Source organism: Catharus ustulatus, chromosome 4, assembly GCF_009819885.2.
Source record: "Catharus ustulatus isolate bCatUst1 chromosome 4, bCatUst1.pri.v2, whole genome shotgun sequence".
NCBI classification, from domain to species: domain Eukaryota; kingdom Metazoa; phylum Chordata; class Aves; order Passeriformes; family Turdidae; genus Catharus; species Catharus ustulatus.
This window is the reverse complement of record NC_046224.1, coordinates 7,794,312-7,812,334: the sequence shown is the minus strand read 5'-3', so window position 1 is coordinate 7,812,334 and position 18,023 is coordinate 7,794,312. Positions and strand designations below refer to the sequence as shown.

The 18,023-nt window shown below is 43.4% G+C and overlaps 1 protein-coding gene across 4 annotated transcripts in view; it reads left to right on the top strand.

Moving 5' to 3' along the window:
• FAM107B (family with sequence similarity 107 member B) overlaps window positions 1-18,023 on the top strand; it is an 88,834-nt gene that overhangs the window by 30,368 nt on the left and 40,443 nt on the right. The window contains exons 1-2 of one of the 4 annotated variants that reach the window (XM_033058799.2): window positions 214-302; window positions 2,061-2,150. The exons of 1 other annotated variant lie outside the window; for it this stretch is intronic. The gene's annotated coding sequence lies outside the window, so the exon portion shown is untranslated. Of the gene's footprint in view, window positions 1-186; window positions 303-2,034; window positions 2,151-18,023 lie in introns of those variants that run through there. 2 more of the 4 variants (XM_033058800.2, XM_033058801.2) reach the window with 2 other exon arrangements.

Here is an 18,023-nt window from a genome sequence, read left to right as displayed (position 1 = left end):
TCCCCCCGTTTCCCTCGGGATCTGCCCCCAGCCATGCCCGCCACCCCGGATTTTTCCACGCCTGACAACAAAGGAGGTGGCGGGGCGGCCGCGGCGGTGACTCAGCGCCGGGCCCGCCCCCGGCCCGCCCCGCCGCTCCCCTCAGGCGCGGCCGGGCCGGCTCCGCGCGTGTGGCGGGGCCGGGCGGACACTCCGGCGGCACCGGGCGGGCGAGCGGGCAGCGGCCGCTCCTCTCCGTCCCTCCTCGGCTCCCCCTGCCCTCGTCCCCCGCGCTGCCGGGCGGGCAGAGCCGCCCCGCCGAGGTAGGTTCTGTGTGTGCTCCGCACACAAAGGCGCTGGCGCGGAGGGACGGGATATCCCAGCCCGGGGGGGCTGAGGGACGGCGGCTCCCGGGGAGAGAGGCGGGAGCGGCGGGTCCGGCTGGGGGGCACCGCGCCTTCCTTCGTGAAGGGAAACACGGGGGGTTCGTCGTGTTTCTGCATGAATTAAAGGGGGAGCAAGCAGGAGGGTGCCCGGGGTGTGCGGGGCTCCGGCGGTGCTGCCGGTCCCGCCGCCCCCCTGGGTGCTCCATGGAGCTGGTTCGGCGTGTCCGTGGGGTGCTCTGATCCTTGGGTGATTCCTGCAGCCGTGGGAGCACCCCCACCCCTGGGTGCAGGCTAGCTGGACTGGGGGAACGGGTGGTGGTGAACGGGAAGAGGAGTTGGAAAAGCAACTAAAAATGATAAATGTTTTATTTCCTATACGTGGTGCTCTGTAAAATGAGCATTCAGAGCAGCTGAACTTCTGGTGTGGGTAGTGGATGTCTTCTTACAGGTCCTTTAAAACAAGTAGAAGCTGGGAGCGGGACAAGTCCCGAGGAGCTGCTTCTCCTGTGCTCCCACTGCTCCCACCTGGCTCTGTCAGACTTTCCCTCAAGAACCCCGGAAATTCGAATGTCCAGGTGTTCCAGGTGTTCTGTGCATTGGGTTGAAAGGCTGCCAAGCTGGCCAGGGAAACTGCGGAGAAATGCGTTGTGGTGCTGCGAAAGGGCAAGGGTGCACTACGGAGCTCTGTTGCCTAAACTATTTGTTTGCTTCAGCCATTGAATTTTTTCATAGCTTAATGAGTTCTGGCATAAATCGATACTATGCAAATGTGGTGTACGGCCGTGGCTGGCACTGGAGCAGAGTCTGGCCCTGTAAGTCCAGGGCATGCTTGTGGCAAACTCGAGAGAATGGCAGAAACGTGTGAACTTGTGGGATTTCTTTGAGAATCCACACGGTCAAACAAAAATGTAACAAAAGGAGGAAAAGATGCTTCAGTGTGAGCGTAGTGTGGTCGCAGTGTACAGTTTGTGGTGGGAGTATTGTTGAATAACTCTGGCAGTGGAGCTGCTCAGAGCTGTGGTGCGTCTGTGTGTGCTGAGTCCTGCAGCACCAGTCAGGACATTCAACTTTCGTTGACTTGGCAGAGGAGTGTGGAAGGATGTTGTTGAAAATGAGAATGATTGCTTGTGGATCTGGTAGGCAATTTGGGAGGCATTTAAACTGGCTTTCATTTCCTTGTGATAAGAACAGGACACTGGGAATCTGTTGCTTTGTTGATGGATGTTTTCCTATGGACAGACAGTGTGTGCTGTGAATGTGATGGCTGCTTGTTTGGTGTCAGTGATGTTTGCTTAGGGACAATAAGCAATTGTTTGCTGAGCTTTATTATAAAGAAGCAGAAATGCCCCATATCTCCTGAAACAAAGCCTTTTTTGTCTTAATGCAACTGTGGGCCAATTTCATGCTTGGTGTGGTTCCACTGATGATGGTGGAGTTTTGCCAGGGATGATTTTGGCAGGTGAAATGTCACTTGTGTGTCCATAATGCTCAGGAGTAGTGTCACTATATTGTCTTCAGCACTTGAGTATTGTTAATTAAAATGGTATGCTGATGCTTCCCAAAAGTTAGAAGTGGGAGAATCATCTCAGCAGGTCCTCATGATACTTTCCTGCTTGCTTTCTCCTTTCTGTTTCAAATCTCTTAATTTATTCTCTTCCTTCTTTTTCAGTCTTAGCATCTTTTTTCTCTCTTCAGAATTAAGAAGTTTCTCTGAAGTCCAGTTCACCTCCAGGCATTTAAAGGTTTTGAGGCTGTGTTGAACCGTGCACCCCCCTGCACGACAGGGTAAGTGAGGAGCTGTGTGGCAGCTGCAGTTGGGAGATCTTTCTCGCACGCTCTCCTTCCCAATCTGATTTGTGTGGTGGCTCTGGTCAGTGCGTTTGCTGAAGTGGCAGATTGTTCCACTGCGTGACTCTGACAATCAGCCTGGCTTGGGAGAGTGATAGACTGGGCTGGGGGTGGGGGAGTCTCTCAGTTTTTACACAACTGCCCATAGTCAGGGCGTTGAGAAACTGGTTTTGAGAATACTCCTTCATGACTTCAGTGAGGACAGGGAAATTACTAAAAATTAGGGCAGAAGGAAAATGGGAAAACACAGAAGGAAATAATCAAGATTGCTAGCTGTGGGAAGAAGAGTGGAACTGTTCAAGCAGTAATTGGCTGTAACAGAACTTTGGCTCTATCAAAGTTTCAAAGAAAATATTTTATTGAGTAAAGCTATGTTATCTTTGTACGCGGTTAACAGTATTAAATACATGTGGCCAGCTCTTAATCTGTTCTGGGACTGTGGTAGTTGTAAACAGAGCCAGCTTCAATGCTCAGCTTCTGCTGAGCCGTTTTGTCTCTGACATCTATCTCTGTGCTGTGTAACTTTGGATCTATTTGCATCTCATAAGAACACAAAGAGAGGATGTCTGACACAGCTCAGGGCTAATACCATTCTGACACAGCATCAAAGAACAAGATACATCCAGGGTCTCTCTGTGAAGGGGAAGAAAATGCTTAATGCTTCTTCAACTCAGTCTAAAGTCTGTTCTGGTTTGGCCAGCACTGGTGTGTTTTTGACTGTCAGTGAAGTATGGTTTGCAGCACAACATTAATGTTGCAAAGAGCCTGCAGTTCTTCTGTGTTTACTTAAAAGGCATGTAAGTCAGGGTTTTGATGTTTCATTTTGACATAAGACAGTGGAAGGATTCAGATGGGGAAAGAGAATTGTTCACATGCTAATGTGAACATAAAGCTGCAAATTTGATAGGAAAAACATGTTTTTTGGAGAAAGATAAATTATCTGCTTAGAACCACATTTATCAGTGATATTTCTACTTCCTATGTCTTGCATGCTCTTGCCAGGCTTATCTTTTCGAATGCTTCATTTATATTAATCCTTCTAAAACCATGCTGAAGTGGAATACCATGTGTTCCCATTGTGGGGAAGACACCTTCCCTTTACAGATGGGGAATAAAAGCACAAGCAAGAAAATAAGTTGTTTGTGACCACACAGGAACTGAAGAACTTGAACTGTGTGTCCTGAGCTGTTGGCCAGTGTTGAAATGAAAGTACTGCCCCTGGCAGAAGGAGTGGGAGAAGAGAAGAGGCGCAGCCCAAAAGGCACAGTGTGAAAACTGGTTGGGTTACCTGGCTGTGATGTACTCAGTAGTGGACTGCTCTTTCATCACAACCATGCTGGTCTTTGTTAGACTGTAGAAAACAGAAGGGTTCTGTAGCGATAAATACTTAAACAAAGACACTCAGCATACACAGGAGAGAAGAGAAAAAAGTAAGGGACATTTTCTATACCTGCTTTCAAATAGTGAGTGCTGTTTTACAGATGAGTCTCTGGCTGGGTCTTTGGGGAGGCCCTTCATCTGTCCCACTGTACAGTTGTGTGTGAGCGGGTGCCAGCAGAAGGGCAGAGGAGACTTTGCAGACTCAGGTGGGTTATGGCAAGACCAGGACTGCCTTTCTTTGACCCCAGCAGCTGGGTGAGGTGGTTTGAGTGCAGATCCTGCCCTGAGAGACCAGGCTTATTTTTTTAAGTGTTTTTTTTAAAGGGGTGGCTGCTTTTTGCTGTGATATGCACAGACACTCACGTAGCTTCTCTTCTCACCTGACTGCTTTTCTGCTTTGAGTTGTTGGTGTGAAGGGCTGTGGGTGTTGCATGACAGCAAGGAGTGGCTTGTGGCAGTTCTCCTGTGGCAGAAATCTTACAGGGCTATGTGAGGAGGGAGCACTGGTGTCTGCAAAAAGAGGAAGGATGTGGTCTTTTCTTCGCTTTTTTTGTGTAACTCGAAGCACTGGAGCTTACCTGCTACCTCTATGCTCTGTCACTTTGGAAAAACTAAAGTAATGCTTTTCCTTACAGTGCCGTGTTTGGTGCTTGGTTATAATTGTGAAGTCAGTCCTGTTTGTAACTTTGGTTTCAAAACAACTTTTATGCTGACTATGTCTTGTGCTTAGGCCAGTGCTGTAAGTTTTGTGCAATGAAGTGTGGGACTTTCACAGGTGTTTCCAAACTGTGTCTATAAAAGAGCAACTTGTAAAGATTTTGGAGCATTTGTGGGCCGTGCTGTCTGCTGGTCTGTGTCACATTTTAAAATAACTTTTGAAATCAGTATTTCCTCCACTGGTTTAGCCTGGGTGTGTAGCTGAAAGGGCAGGTTTTGTGGTATTTTGGAGCAGTTTGCTTGCAGCACAGATCTAGTCTGCAATGGAGTTTGCTGAATCTTTAGCAGGTCTTCAGCTTGCTTAGCTGGGGCAAGGATCCTGGTTTTATGATGTCAGCAGGGAGCACAAATGCAATAACCTTTGCCTTGTTTAGCTTTATTTATCCTAGAACTCCTGGCTTTGCTTACATTTTTAAAATGTCTTTGACAACATGAGGCAGAAGGTTGCCTTTTGTGCACATACATGTTCCCCATCAAGAAAAGAAATAGTGCAGTCATTTAGGAACAGTGGGACAAATCCCTTTCATTTATATGAGCTTAATTTCTTTGTTTTTACATTTGTGCTGCAATTTTTGGCAGCATATGTGCTTTCAGGATGAACTGTAAAACCTCTGTGCTGTCCTTTAGCAAATCTCAGCCATTTACGTTTACAGCCTCTCTGTGTGAGCTGCATTAGAGTCCTGTAGAGAGTTTGTGATGATGAAGCATGAAAAGTGCTGCTACTATGAGGGGTATTTTAATGTCCTGGAGAACAACCTTGTTGCTGGTTGTGGTGGGATGGATGCTGTGTTTTACCTTGTACTGGGGAATTACTTACCCTTCTTGTAAGCTATAGAGCAGAAATGCAGGAGTGATTCTGAAGGAGAAACTGCCCTCATGTTTGGCTTCATTTGAAGCAGTCCCTCTGCTTTGTAGTATAGTATGTTTTAGGCAGGAGAAACTCAGTCTTGAAAGTGTTATTCTATAGAGGGGCACTCACTTTGAGCTTCTTTTCCTTACTTGATTATTTAAAGTTCTCCTGTGCCCCTTGAAAGATGTCCAGTTCATCATGCTTGTGCCCACTGGTGCTAACTGCCTCACCAGGCCAGCAGTGTCTGCCCTGGAGGGGAGGCAGACACTGCCCATCAGAGGTATTTCAATAGTCATGGCATTCAGTGGGCTGGTGAGAGGAGGATGATGATGGCAAATAATAGAACAATTCCTTTCATTCCTTGCCTGTGCAGTGAGTGGGCATTTGTCAGACCTCATGTACATACACAGGGTCTATTTTGTTCTGGTGCTAATAATAAGTAGAGTTCACAGCTCCGAGTAGCCAGGACGATGTGCGAGAAGTGGGTCAAGACCATTCGTGTGTGCATAACTGCATTCCTGATCTAGGCCAGTGCCTGTGCTGGATGCTTCTAAACAAGCTGAAAAGATTTCAGGGAAGCTGAAGTTTCTGCTGTCAGCTGGGTGAAGTGCACCTCTAGTTGACTGGAGTACTTAAGGACAGGGCTCAGAGTGAATGGTCTGGAGTAGCTTTGCATGTTAGAAGGAGCACAGAGGTGCAGCTTTACTGGTCAGTACCTCTGAAGGGCCAGGAGTTCAAGTCAAAGTAAACTTTCTTCTTCCTGGCAGGATGACATGCTTAGCTGCCCTTTGAACATGTGCCCTGCTCTGCTGTTTCACTGAAATGTGTCTTTGCTACCTCAGTTTCCTCTGAAGTGTCACTGGGGACAAAGATAACTTGCTGAATGTCACATTGCATTGCTACCATGTCCTTCAGGCTTGTTGCTGTGGTTGAGCTCCTTGGTGCCCTTCAAGGAAGAGTGGGTGCCTGGCCTGACTGTGAGATACAGTTTGGGGCTTGGCTTGGCTGGTAGAAGAACAAAGCCAATCTGAAGCCGCTGGGATTTACTGAGTTTATTTTTGGAGAGAATAAGGAGGAGTTTGATTGGGTTATGATTTCTTTTATGGTTCTGTGCTTAGGGTTTTTTTTTTCCATCCTAGAGCTTTTTGAGGTTATTTGTCCTTGAAGAAGATCTATAACATATAAGGCAAGCTGTAATACACTTGTCTAACTCTCATAATACGTGGCACATCACTGTTGCTCCCTGACAACAGTCTGTCAGAAATTTATACACGGGTTTGTATGGGCATGGAGGAAAGGAAAGGGAAGGAGTCATGGTCGTTTTGCAATTTTCTTTGTCTGGGAGGTGGTGTTTTGGTATCTAAAAGGAAACCAGCCTTTTCTTCCAAGCCTCAACAGAAGCAAACAAGCGCTGGGGGTTGTGGCCAGCGTGTTGAGGGCGTGGGCAGTGGGCTTTGCCACATGAAGAGGGGACCTTTGGAAGGTGAGTGTGGCTTGCCTTGGCACTGTCCCACCATTCTCCTCTGTCATAGTGAGCTGTGCAGTGACACAGTGCCTGATCAGAGGTGCTCAGGCACAGGGAGTCTGGTGTGTTCTGGAAGGGAGCCCTGGCTGTGCAAGGGTTGTCCTGTGAGTGCTGTTTGTTACCACAGATGGCAGCTGTGGGAGCCAGTGACTCCCCAAAGGCAACGTTAGCCTGCCCATTACTCTCTCTTTATCTGTTTGTCCTTTCAAGTGCAAGAAGGCTGAGCAAGTCATAAACTTCTTACACAAAGTATGAGCAAACATATTCTTCCTTTTTCAGAAAATACATTGAAAGCAAACTTTGGAATTCAAGAAAATTAATGTCTCTGAAGAGCAAAAAGCATTTATCTCTTGGTGTGAAACTAAATCCCGCTGAAAAGATTTAAAAAATATATTTTCTGAAGTACAGTAACTAGAAAGCCAGCCTTGAAGCTTGTCATGAAGACTGGAGCTTGTGAATGTCTGTGCCTGTCAGTCTTAGGTGGAGGATTTAGTTTAAAAGGTCAAAGTGGTGTTACAGATGCCATTGTATCAAAACTCTTTTGGAGAAGCTCCAATCTGAATTCTTGGACCTGTCTTGCTTTGTCTGCAATTAATGACTGATTCATCTGGGCATAAAGAAGGAGAGGTTAGAGGCATCATCTGGCCGTGTTATATGCTACATCCTGTTCCTAATTGGGCAAAAGTACTGTACCTTCAAAGTTTCCTCTGTTCATCTAACTTAGTGTGCAACTACTGGTTTGGTTTTGGTTTGTTGGTTGGGGTTTTTTCAGTGTAGTATGTAAACAAAATAAAATAAATTTCCTTGCTCGAGGATTTGAGGACAAGTTAGCACATGAAGTTAGAAAATAAACATGCCAACTATTGTTTTGTTTTCCAGTGGCCTGAGGGTTCTTCCCACTTATCACTGTTGTAAAGAGACAGTCTCTGCCCTGAAGAATTTACAGTTTAATAAGGAAGAGTGTGTGAATGGATATTTGAGACACAAAAAGGTGGAGCATGTTGATTTGAGGGTTGAAGTGGAAAATTTTTTTCTTGCAAAGAATACAGCTGCATTGATGGAGAGACAGATTTTTTACTTCCACTGTAGCATTATTCATCTGTATAAAGCTGCTTCATTGCTCATGTTTTATTGCACTATAGGAAGAAATTTTAGCACTGTGAGCTGTCCCAGAGGGTTCTATATAGTTTTCAGCTAGTTGGGGCCTACTTTTTCTCTACAGAAGCACTAAAAAAGCATCTCCTCAACCTTGGTACCTATTTCCAGGTGACTAATAGGATTAACAGATCCAAGACAATGTGTTCCTTTAGCTAAATGTAATCCATTTGCCAGCTTCAGCCAAAAATATTGCAGGGAGGAGAAACACTGGTCTATATAGTGAATCTAATTCTCAGAAAAAGCAGGGCTTAATACAAGTTAGACCAAGACCAGTGCTTTTTTTCTAGAAAATTTCTAAAGCTGTGTCACTTCAATTGTGCAATTTTAGAGCAGATGACTCTAAAACGGAGCCAGCTCAAAATGCAATTGGGGGTCAGTCAGGTCAGTGATACTGGGATAGCTTTTTAAAGGAGCTGGGAGCAGAAATTCAGAATGGGGAAGTATTTAAGTCTCGGGGAACTTCTTGTTATGCTGTGGCAGTGGGCCATATGGATACCTAAGTAGCTAAACTTTTTTTTCTCAAATTGTAATTCCTGTGTCTGTCTAGTCTCTTCCTAATCCACTGCCATGATTTCCTGTGGCTAAGTAGTTTTTCCTTTTCCCAAAGCTGTCCCAGAGTTGCTAGCACGGGATGACTGCAGGCAGCAGCTGCCAGGCAGAGGCTCTTATTTCTGTGGTGCTGAGGTTGAGCTGGGCTCAGAGTGCCCCAGAAGATGCCCAGGTTTATGTTACTGTGCCAATTAAGATCTCGGGTCTTGTGTACAAAATTCTTAAATGCTGAAGCAGCCTCATATCAGCTTTCAGTAAAGTTGTTTTCCAAAGCATCTTAGTTTTCATCCCCCACCACAGAATTATGAAAGAAAAAGGTGACTGGTTGCTGAAGAACAAATGTCACCTGTTGTACTGTCCTGTGGATTTTTTTGGTATTGATGGAAGGCTTTGTTTTGATGCTTACTTCTTTTGACTGACAGCATCTGTTGGCATACAGAGGAGTGCTGCATGTGCAATGCCTGCTCTGTGCACTGAAAGGCAAGAGTTTAAAATGAGCTTTGATGTAGAGGAGTGTGTGCTTTCAAAGACTTTATTCCTTCCAACACTGAAATTGAAGTAATGAATCAAATTGGGCATGGCATGCATTGATAAAATGGTGCTTTGTTAAATGACTGCTCTAAGGGATCATTTCAACCCCTTCCTCTCATTTTAGCATTGGATCTTAATCTCTTTATTGCAAGTAACATCAGCACTAGTAGAATTAAGAATTAAAGTTTGAACCAGTGGTATTTATTCCCATTTTATCTCTAATAATGGAGAAGCCTCAGCTGATTTCCTGCTCAGGTTTGATGATTCCCAAGGCTTGAGGTTCATCTTTATTTTATCTCCAGAATCTCATTTTGGTTTAGGGTATTTTTTCCCCCTAATAGGAAGCTGATTAATTGACTGGTAAAACAGGCACAGATGTAGTTAATTTATTTTGTAAGTGCAGATGTTTCATGTGCAAAGAAGTTGGGCAAATATTTGATCTAGAAAGGCCCAGATTACAGACACCAGTCAACAAAACATTGTGTATCATAAAAAAGTGTTGTTGTAAAAGCAAAGACAGAAAGAGCTCTTACTCTCTGTATATTCTCCCAGGAAGAAAAGTGGAAAAAAATTCTGTACTAGAATATACAGTCACTCAGATTCCTAAGATTAAACGTTTTGATGCACTCTTTCCTTTATTTTTTATTTTTTTTTTAAACTGCAATAGTTAGGATGCCGTGAACTCAGCTCAGGGTAGCATGGTTTGCTACATGGGAGGTGTAGGAAATGGTCTCCTTGAAGAAGGGAAGAATAGGAGTTCCACAAGTCATTTATAAAAATTACAGCCGTTCCAGTTAATGTGGGTAAACTGGGTAATTTTTGCATAGAATTTTATAAAATGATGTGTTTGGAAAACTAACTGTGTCAGGGTAAACACATCTTTCCAATATCTATTTAAAGTACATAAATATTTATCATTGTCCTTCTTTTACAGATTAAGAAACAAAGGCTGAATTGACTTGCCTAAAGCTATAACTAATTAATGCAAGGATAGAATGTGAACTTGGGACTTTGAACCAAGAGAACAACAAACAAGATGAAACACTGCAAATGGAAGCATAATGAAAGATAATATAAACTTTATATTTCAAGCATAAATTTACTACCCCATTACAGAAATCATTTTCCTATAAATGCTATTAGGCAAGTAGGCAGCCTAAAAATGCTGCTTCTTACTGAAAACAGAATCTGTTTAGACCAGATCATTTCTTTACTTGCCAATTTTGTGCATCCAGCGTTACCCCCATTAAGCGTGTTGCTTCTGAGAAAATTCCTAAAGACAAACTGGAATTTAAATTAAATTTTCAAGTAATTCAAGTTCAAATGAAGAGAACCAGGCAAATTTACACTTCATAATGAAAAGCTGCAGTAAAATCATGCTCAAAATTTCTTTTACTTATCTCCCAGGTATGTGTGAGTCAGCCAGAGCACTTGTGCTAAATGTGGAAATGGAGCTGACTCAAAGACAAGTGATTGGCATCATTTTATGGGATGTCACCAACTGCAGCTTCAATAAATGTCTGGTTTTTCCTGTCTTGGTCAAATGTTAATTTTCATTAAAATATTGACTGAACAGAGCAGATTTTTTTTTTTTTTTTTTTTGCTTTTGGTGAGTTCCCTGGATCACAGTGGCCACCCATGAGCATTATTTTTTTTAATGGAAAGGATGGTGGAAATCCAAGCATAATTCTAATTTCTCTAAATTGCATGCCCTTGAGGTGGTAGCACAGGCATAGTCACTGCACCACTCCAGTATTTGTGCATTTTGGAAGAACACTGTAGTGCTGTAACAGGGTTTGGGATTTCTCTCCTCTTTTTCTGAACATTAATTTGGAAGGAATTTTGGAAAGAATTCATTGCAGTATCTATTCATTGCAGTGGTTTTGGTCAATGCCTTTGTGTCACTGGTGGAAATTGGGAGGTGGGGAGTTTTTAGTGGCATTTCTGTATAACTTTAAGCAATTGCAGACTTTGGTAATGATTTTTTTCCCCTAAACATGCTAAGTTAAAAGCAGATCAAACACTTCCTAATTTTCTGGGCTTCTAACTGTCTTCTGTACTGAATGTTTGAATTGCATTCCTTTGCCTGAATTGTCTTGTTTGTTCTGCTGTTTGTGATTCATTTGAATGTGCACCAGCCAGCACTTGAATAATGGAAAACCTAAAGTAAATAAGTGATAGTGTCTGCTAGAGAATCAGAAGGTTCTACAGTGAGCTGTGGAGTTCTTTAGAGCAATTTAAATATCTTTCTGTAAACAAACTGTTGAATGAAGAGTGGTTGAATGGTAGCTGAATAGCTTGAATCATTCAAGTTTGGGACATTAAAAGTCTAGACTAAATTTAAGTGTTATACTTTGAAGTTCTTAAAAGGGGCTGTAGGGCATTCTAAGAAGGGCTTTCTTTGCCTTGGGTTTATAATTTAATCTAGGGATTGGAGACTAAACTGGATTTATTCTCATTGCACCAGAGCTACAGTTTCCTCCCATATATGGCAGTTTTTTAAAGGTTATTGGGTTGTGGTTTTTTTCCTTAAAGTGAAAGATGCTTTAGATTTTAGGTGCCAATTCTGTAATTAACAACAGGAAGTTTGTAAAATGACTGGAAGTGGTTTTTGAAAGATTCTGAAGTATTAATCATGTTCAGCACATTGATGGTGTGTTCTTCCTAATAGAAGAGGTATTTGTATTTTAAACTGGAATAATTTTGACTTCTGGGGCTTTTTTTTGTTTGTGGTGGGTTTTGTTTTTCTTTTTTTGTTTTGAGTTGGGGTTTTTTTTGGGTTTTGTTTTGCGGGTTTCTTTGTGCGTGAGTTTGGTTTTGTTTTTGTTTTTTATTTAAATGTTCCCTAGAAGCCAGAACTGTCTTAGAGGACTCCTACTTTCAGAAAAAATGAGGCAGGTAGGTACATTAGAGTTGATCCTTTCATTATGTTGGATAAATTTTGAAAGAAAATGGGTCAGACTGTAATATTAGACTGTAAAGAAAGAGAAATTTGAGATAACAAAAGAAAAAGGTATATCTGTTTGTACCATATATATTTCTGCTACATCCTGAAGCTGTAGATTTTTGAGATAAGCTTGTGTGAATCTTCACTCCATCATCACAAACTTGACCTCTTCTGTGTTGCATAACTTGTGATACAGTTCACACATGGTCAGTGTGGGGGTTCTCTAGTTCTGCCTTCCTTAAACCTTGGTTTTGCTTTTCTGACAACTCGTTTCCTGTTGATTCAAATTCTTTTTGTTTGTTGTTGTTTTTAACATTCTGCCAAAGGCTGTTACTTGCAATTGTCTGGCAACACTGACTGTCAGAGCCTGGACTCCTGGCAAATTTTGTTGCTCAGCCACCAATTTACATGAAGTTTAGGGAATTTCCTGGAGGCTTCCAACCTCTTAACAATTTGGCTGATACCGGCCAAAAGTTATGGGACAAGTTGTGTGTGCACACTTGTGGTATCATACAAGAAATCTAAGAAGATTTTTTAATGTAAATTCCTGACCTTGCTCTACATTTGCTTCTGGGTTATGGAACAATCTCCCTGAATGTGTTTTTGCAGCTTTGCTTTGTAGCCAGGGCACTCCCTGTGGTGGCTCTGGTTTTGCTACAGCCATACTGACTTCATTAATATGTGGGCATCAGAAGGGCATCCTAGAGTTGTCGTACCTCGTGTGTAAATGCTTTACTGCATGGTTGCTACCCCTTTGGAAAGGCTGCTGTGCAAGCAAACCACACGGATTTCCTTCAGCATGATTGAACTGGCAGTTCTTGGGTAGCGAGTGGGAAACAACAGATAAAGATTTTGTTCTTGCTGACTTTCTGACTGGTGAACCACATGAAATTTTGTAAAGCTGGAGGCGGGGAAAAAAACCCAGTGCATCTCAGTCCCATTATTTGGTTTCAGCTGTAAAGGGTAATGTTCATTTCTCACTTCCTTCTAGAAGCTTTCTGTAACTGCACGAGCTATTCCTGCAATTCAGCAACATGTGCATCACAAAGACTTGAAAATTGCAATGGATTGGAAACTCCTGTTATTTCAAATTATGAAGTTGTAAACTTGCTGCAGGCCTTTGGGTTGAAAGACTAAGCATTGATTTCAGTGTGCTGCTGGGCTGTATCACAGAGAGATAAAAGTTAATTTTACATGAAGTGGAAACTTAGACACGCTAGTATTGGAACTCAGTAAGCCCATGGTGAATATATCTTGGCTGCTCAGAGATCATATCATAAAGCAATTTATCTGTATCAGTGGCCTGTCACATCATGTAGGATCAATCTTTGCTTAAATACAGAATACTTATTAAGGAAAGCTACTGCAGACCTGAGCTTGCTTTCAGCTGTGATATCTCTGGGCCAATAACCACATGTTTTATCTGGTTTTCTTCCCAGTACACGAACATGCCTAGTGAGTAACACATGAAAACCAAGTATAACAAGGATTGATACATTTGGCCAACTTACAGAGTATAAGGATCTCATTATTTTTGCCTACTTCCTGCCTTTGTTTTTTATTTGAAATGTATCTATCTAATTTCACTTTAACAGCCTAGGTTCTTTCCCGTTTCATCTGTAAATTAGTCTTTTTATGGGTATGGCTATGTTGAATTATGAATTTGATTGTTTTTTTTTTTTTTTGTGGTAGCTTTTTTACTTGGGTCTTGAAGGAAGCAACATAGTTATTTTTTCTTATTTTCTTTGTACATCAAGGAAGGTGAGGGTCACATGCTATAGGGGAAGAAAAAAGAAGGATGTCAGAAATGCACTGCTTACCACTATCAATAAAACTTTAATTAACTAAATGCTCTGTCTGGCTTCTTGCCCATGTAATATGTAAAAACCAGAGATTCTCCTAAGTCATTATTACTAGCTATCAAAAATACTTAAATTTCCATTTACAGTGAAACCTGAAGAAGAATTGGCTGACAAGTCTCAATATACAAAGAAAACTTGGTTATTCAGGTTATACATTTCCCTACATTTGCATGTTTGCACTGGTGTGCTGAAGAGTTGCCTTTATCAATTCAATCCATATTTAAAATTGCCTTCATATTTGCAAAATAGGAGTCCCATAGCAGATTCCTGTTGGCATTCTTGTAAGGTCTGCCCAGGGTTTGTAGCAGACAGAACAGTTTGGGTTGGAAGAGACTTAAAAAATCATAAAGTTGCAACCCCTGATACGGGCAGGGACACCTCCCACTAGAGCAGGTTTGGTCAGTGCCCCAGTCTGGCCTTGAACACTTCCAGCATCATCTGGATTTGCTGTATGAAGGGTGCCACATGCAGAGCTCCTGTTGAGCAAAGCCTGTGCCTTGCCTCCTCCTGTACCATTAACCTGCTTTCCCTTGATGCCATGTCTTGCTGCAAGTGCTGTTCACCCCTCAGTCAGGATTTAAACTGTCTGAGCAGGAATTGGGCAGCTGGGCTGCCACTGCAGATGGTGACTCATCTTGCCTTCCCTAGGAGGAACGAACCTCCCTGCTCCAAACTTCTGTGAGGTTTTTAATAATTCCCAACTTTTTCTGCTGGAGACAAGTAACAGCCTGTTCACCTGTCCAGAAGGGCTTGAACCAGTATCAGTTTTGCCTGCAAGTGGATGGATGTCCTTTGGCTGCATTTACAGTCATGTGTTGTGAGGAGGAAAACAACTCTGACTGCCTTGCTTTACTTTTTATTCCTGAATCTTCTGGGTTTTGTTTCTAATCTTCAGGCTCAGACAATAAATGGGGTTTAACTGTGGATCCTAACACTGAGCTGATTAGGTGCAGATCAAACATTAAGCTGTCAGAAGGGAGACTTGCTGTGCTGCCCAAGATGAAGTGGTGTGTTGTTAGATCCCCATCAGACAAACCAGATGTCATCATGTATTTCCAGAGCTCAGGGGTCCCTGGGTGCCATCCTGTGTGTACCACAGGAGGGGAGAATGCAGGGGCAGCATCCACACCATTGTAAGTGCAGCCCTGGCACCAGGAGGGAGCTGGGAGTCTCGGCAGTTGCAGATTTGATGTGACTTTCCCCAGGCACCCTCTTGTGCTGTGGGATTGTGGGCCTCTCTTTCCACAGGGTCACCTGCATCACCTGCTGCAGGACCTGGTGGGACTGTGCCCAGGCTGCCCTTGTGCAGTGTAGGTGCTGGCAGACAGGGATGAACTCAGGCAGCATTACCCACCACTGAGCCTCCCCCCAAGGGCTCCTTGACTGCCCATTTCCCATAAATTGCAGATGCTGTCAGAGAATCTCTGGCTCTTTTCTTGGCAGTGTTGCTGCAAGAAAGCATTTTTAGTAGCTGCTTTTCACCAGCAAAATGATTATTGTGCCATGAATCAGAGCTGACTGAAATGCAGGTGCAGGATGACTCCCTAAGCTGAAGTGTCTCTGCCAGAACCCAAAAGCAGTTGAGCTTTCTGCCCATGAGCTGTCCTGAGCTGTCTTACATCGTCTCCATGTCCCAGAGCAGGGTTTGCCACAGCTGATAGCAGCCTGTCCTGACCACCTGCAAAGGGTGGGGGAAAGGAAACACCATCCTGAAATCCCAGTCCCTACAAATGGACAGCCCTGGTAACCATTATTTATCTCTTGAGAGCCAGGAGTTCCCAGGGCTGCTCTTTGGAGCACAGGAAAACTCATTGTTTTCTTCCAGCCCATTTTTTTCATTCCCTGGTTCACCATTCACGTAAATTTTAAGTGGTGTTTATGTTTGCAGCTTTAAAAATGTGGGAAAGGCTCTGTCATGGCAGGCAGTAACAGTGCAAGTAACTATTTCAGAGCTGGTGTTGCATTGCCTCTTGCCCTCTCATCTGTCACCAGCTCCCTCCTGTGTTTTGTGAAGTTTTTGCTTTGCTGCTGAGAGTGGCACAGCAAAAAGTGAGCTCATACAGAGCTCAAATTACTGTTGAACCAGTTCAGGTCTGTTTAATGGAAACCTTCCTTCTCCAAACCCTTCTGCACTCCTTTTACTTGAGTCATAAAACTTCTTCTATTTGAACTTAGTGAAAACAAACCCCAAACCTTTTCTGTTCTAGTTACAAAACACTTTGATTCCTTTCCCTGGTTTTGTTTCGCATTATTTACTGAACTGCTGCTGGAGTAGCGTCTTGGAGTAAAAAGACACTGCTTCTTAACTGAACAGTTTAAATTTTTCATCAAGGGAGACATATAACCAAACTCTTTGTGAAATGAGTTAGCCATCCATTCTGCTCCAGCTCCAAGTAGGAAGTGTGGATCATTTCAAAACCCAGGAGAATTTGGGCACAATAGCATAGGTACGTATGCAATAGTACTTCATCAGCTGTGGACATAAAGGAAATCTTCTGGCTAGTTCTGGCATAAGCTGCCAGAAATGTATGACTTTGGATGTGTATGTGTGCATCTGAGCTCGTGAGACAAGGGTGAATTTTGCATGTTATGCTGAGTAGTGGCGTGTGAGCATCAGGCCATATTTACAAAGCCGTGGTACATTTCTTTTCCATTTTTAATTTTTTTTTCCCTGAGGCAGAGATGTGCCAGGATCTATTGCTGACCTTGTTAAGTAAATTCTATCTCTCCTGTGTTCTAGTTTTGCTTTTTAGATTTCTGTGCTATTGGCTAATCTGTTAGTGGTGCTTAAGTTTAAGGGAATCTGAGTTGCATAGTCAATCGTGATGAAAAAAGTAAATTGTATTTACTTCTGTATTTTTTTTTCTGAACTCCCTATGGGTTTTTTTGTTTTTTTTGAGATGGGTGATACTAAGTTACTATGGCAGGGTGTGGACAGCTTTTTAAAATTATCAGTCTTCCGTTTATGCAGGAAACCCTTGCTATCTTCTGCAGTCAGAATTTCAGCACCCCACTATCACTACAAAGTCATTTGGGTGTGGATTCTCTCCACTTGCTGTGTTTGACTTTCACAAGGATCTGTACATATCTAAAAGCCTTTAATGAGAACTAGTAAGATGTTTTAGCCCTGCAGACTTGTTTCTCTGTAAGCATTCAGCCAACATTACTGAGATCAATGGTTTCCTGTGTTTTATTAGCACAGCAGTTTCAGCTGGTCCTGTAATCTCACATTTCTTTTTATAACTATTTTATAAGGAGAAGGACCCAGTTAAACCAGTTCAGGTTTCTCTGTTGCAGTGCTCTAATGCTTGCTCTCATTATAACAAGTTTGCCTTGACTGTCCATCTGCTGTGCTTCCCAAGCCTCTGCTGTCTCCCTGGCACACCTGCATTTGTGCCAAAGCTCTGCAGTCACTTAGCTGTATCTTTTTGACCATCTTTACCTCCTTGTATCCAGATGTGTACACAGAAGTGCACAATCCAATGTTTGCTTGGTATTTTTGAGCCAACACAGGCTGAGATTACAAGGTGGTTCCACCTCTCCGTGCAGGACTGCTGTAGGCACTGAAACCTCCCAAGCTCGAGCTGTGTGTCCCTCACATGCTGGGGACAGAGCAGGGCTGGTGCAGGGACATGGAGAAGGGAGTGCAGTGGGAGAGTGGGTGGCAGCTGCTGCAGGGTGATTAGGACAGCTTGTGCTATCTGATACAGGGAGCCAGGTGGTTGCTGTTGTTGCCAGTAAGGGTGGGGATAAAAGGTGGGCAGGAAAGAGGGGCCATCCTGTCCCTGCATCCCTTGCCCCAGTGCAGGTAGCTCAGCTGTGCCAAGAAGAAGACTTTAGCTCTTGGGGCCTCGTGCCTCAAATACTTGTTTTCTGCTTCTCCAGACCAGAAAAAATACAGATGAGCAGAGCCTGAAGGTTTTCTTCAAGACCTAAGGCTGGGGTGACTCTGATCCTGCTCTGGGTATCTGGTGAGTGGTGAAGCTGTGCCACTGTGCTCTTCTCTGCTCTGCTGCTGAACTGGTGGTGCCAGGAGATGTGTGGGAACATCCACTACATTTGTGTCTTTGTCTCCATGCAGGAATCCTGCCTTTATTGTGGTGCAGGACTGAGGTCAGGGGAGGGTTCTTCAGATTCTCAGTTGGGGTGATAAGACTTAGGTGCACACTGTGAATTAAGGATTGCCAAAAACCTGTTGTAGGGAGGAATGGCTTGGTTTGTCCATATTATGGTAGCTTCCAATTATTTTGTTGAATGTATAAATGGGGGTAAGGTCTTTAGGGTTCTGCAG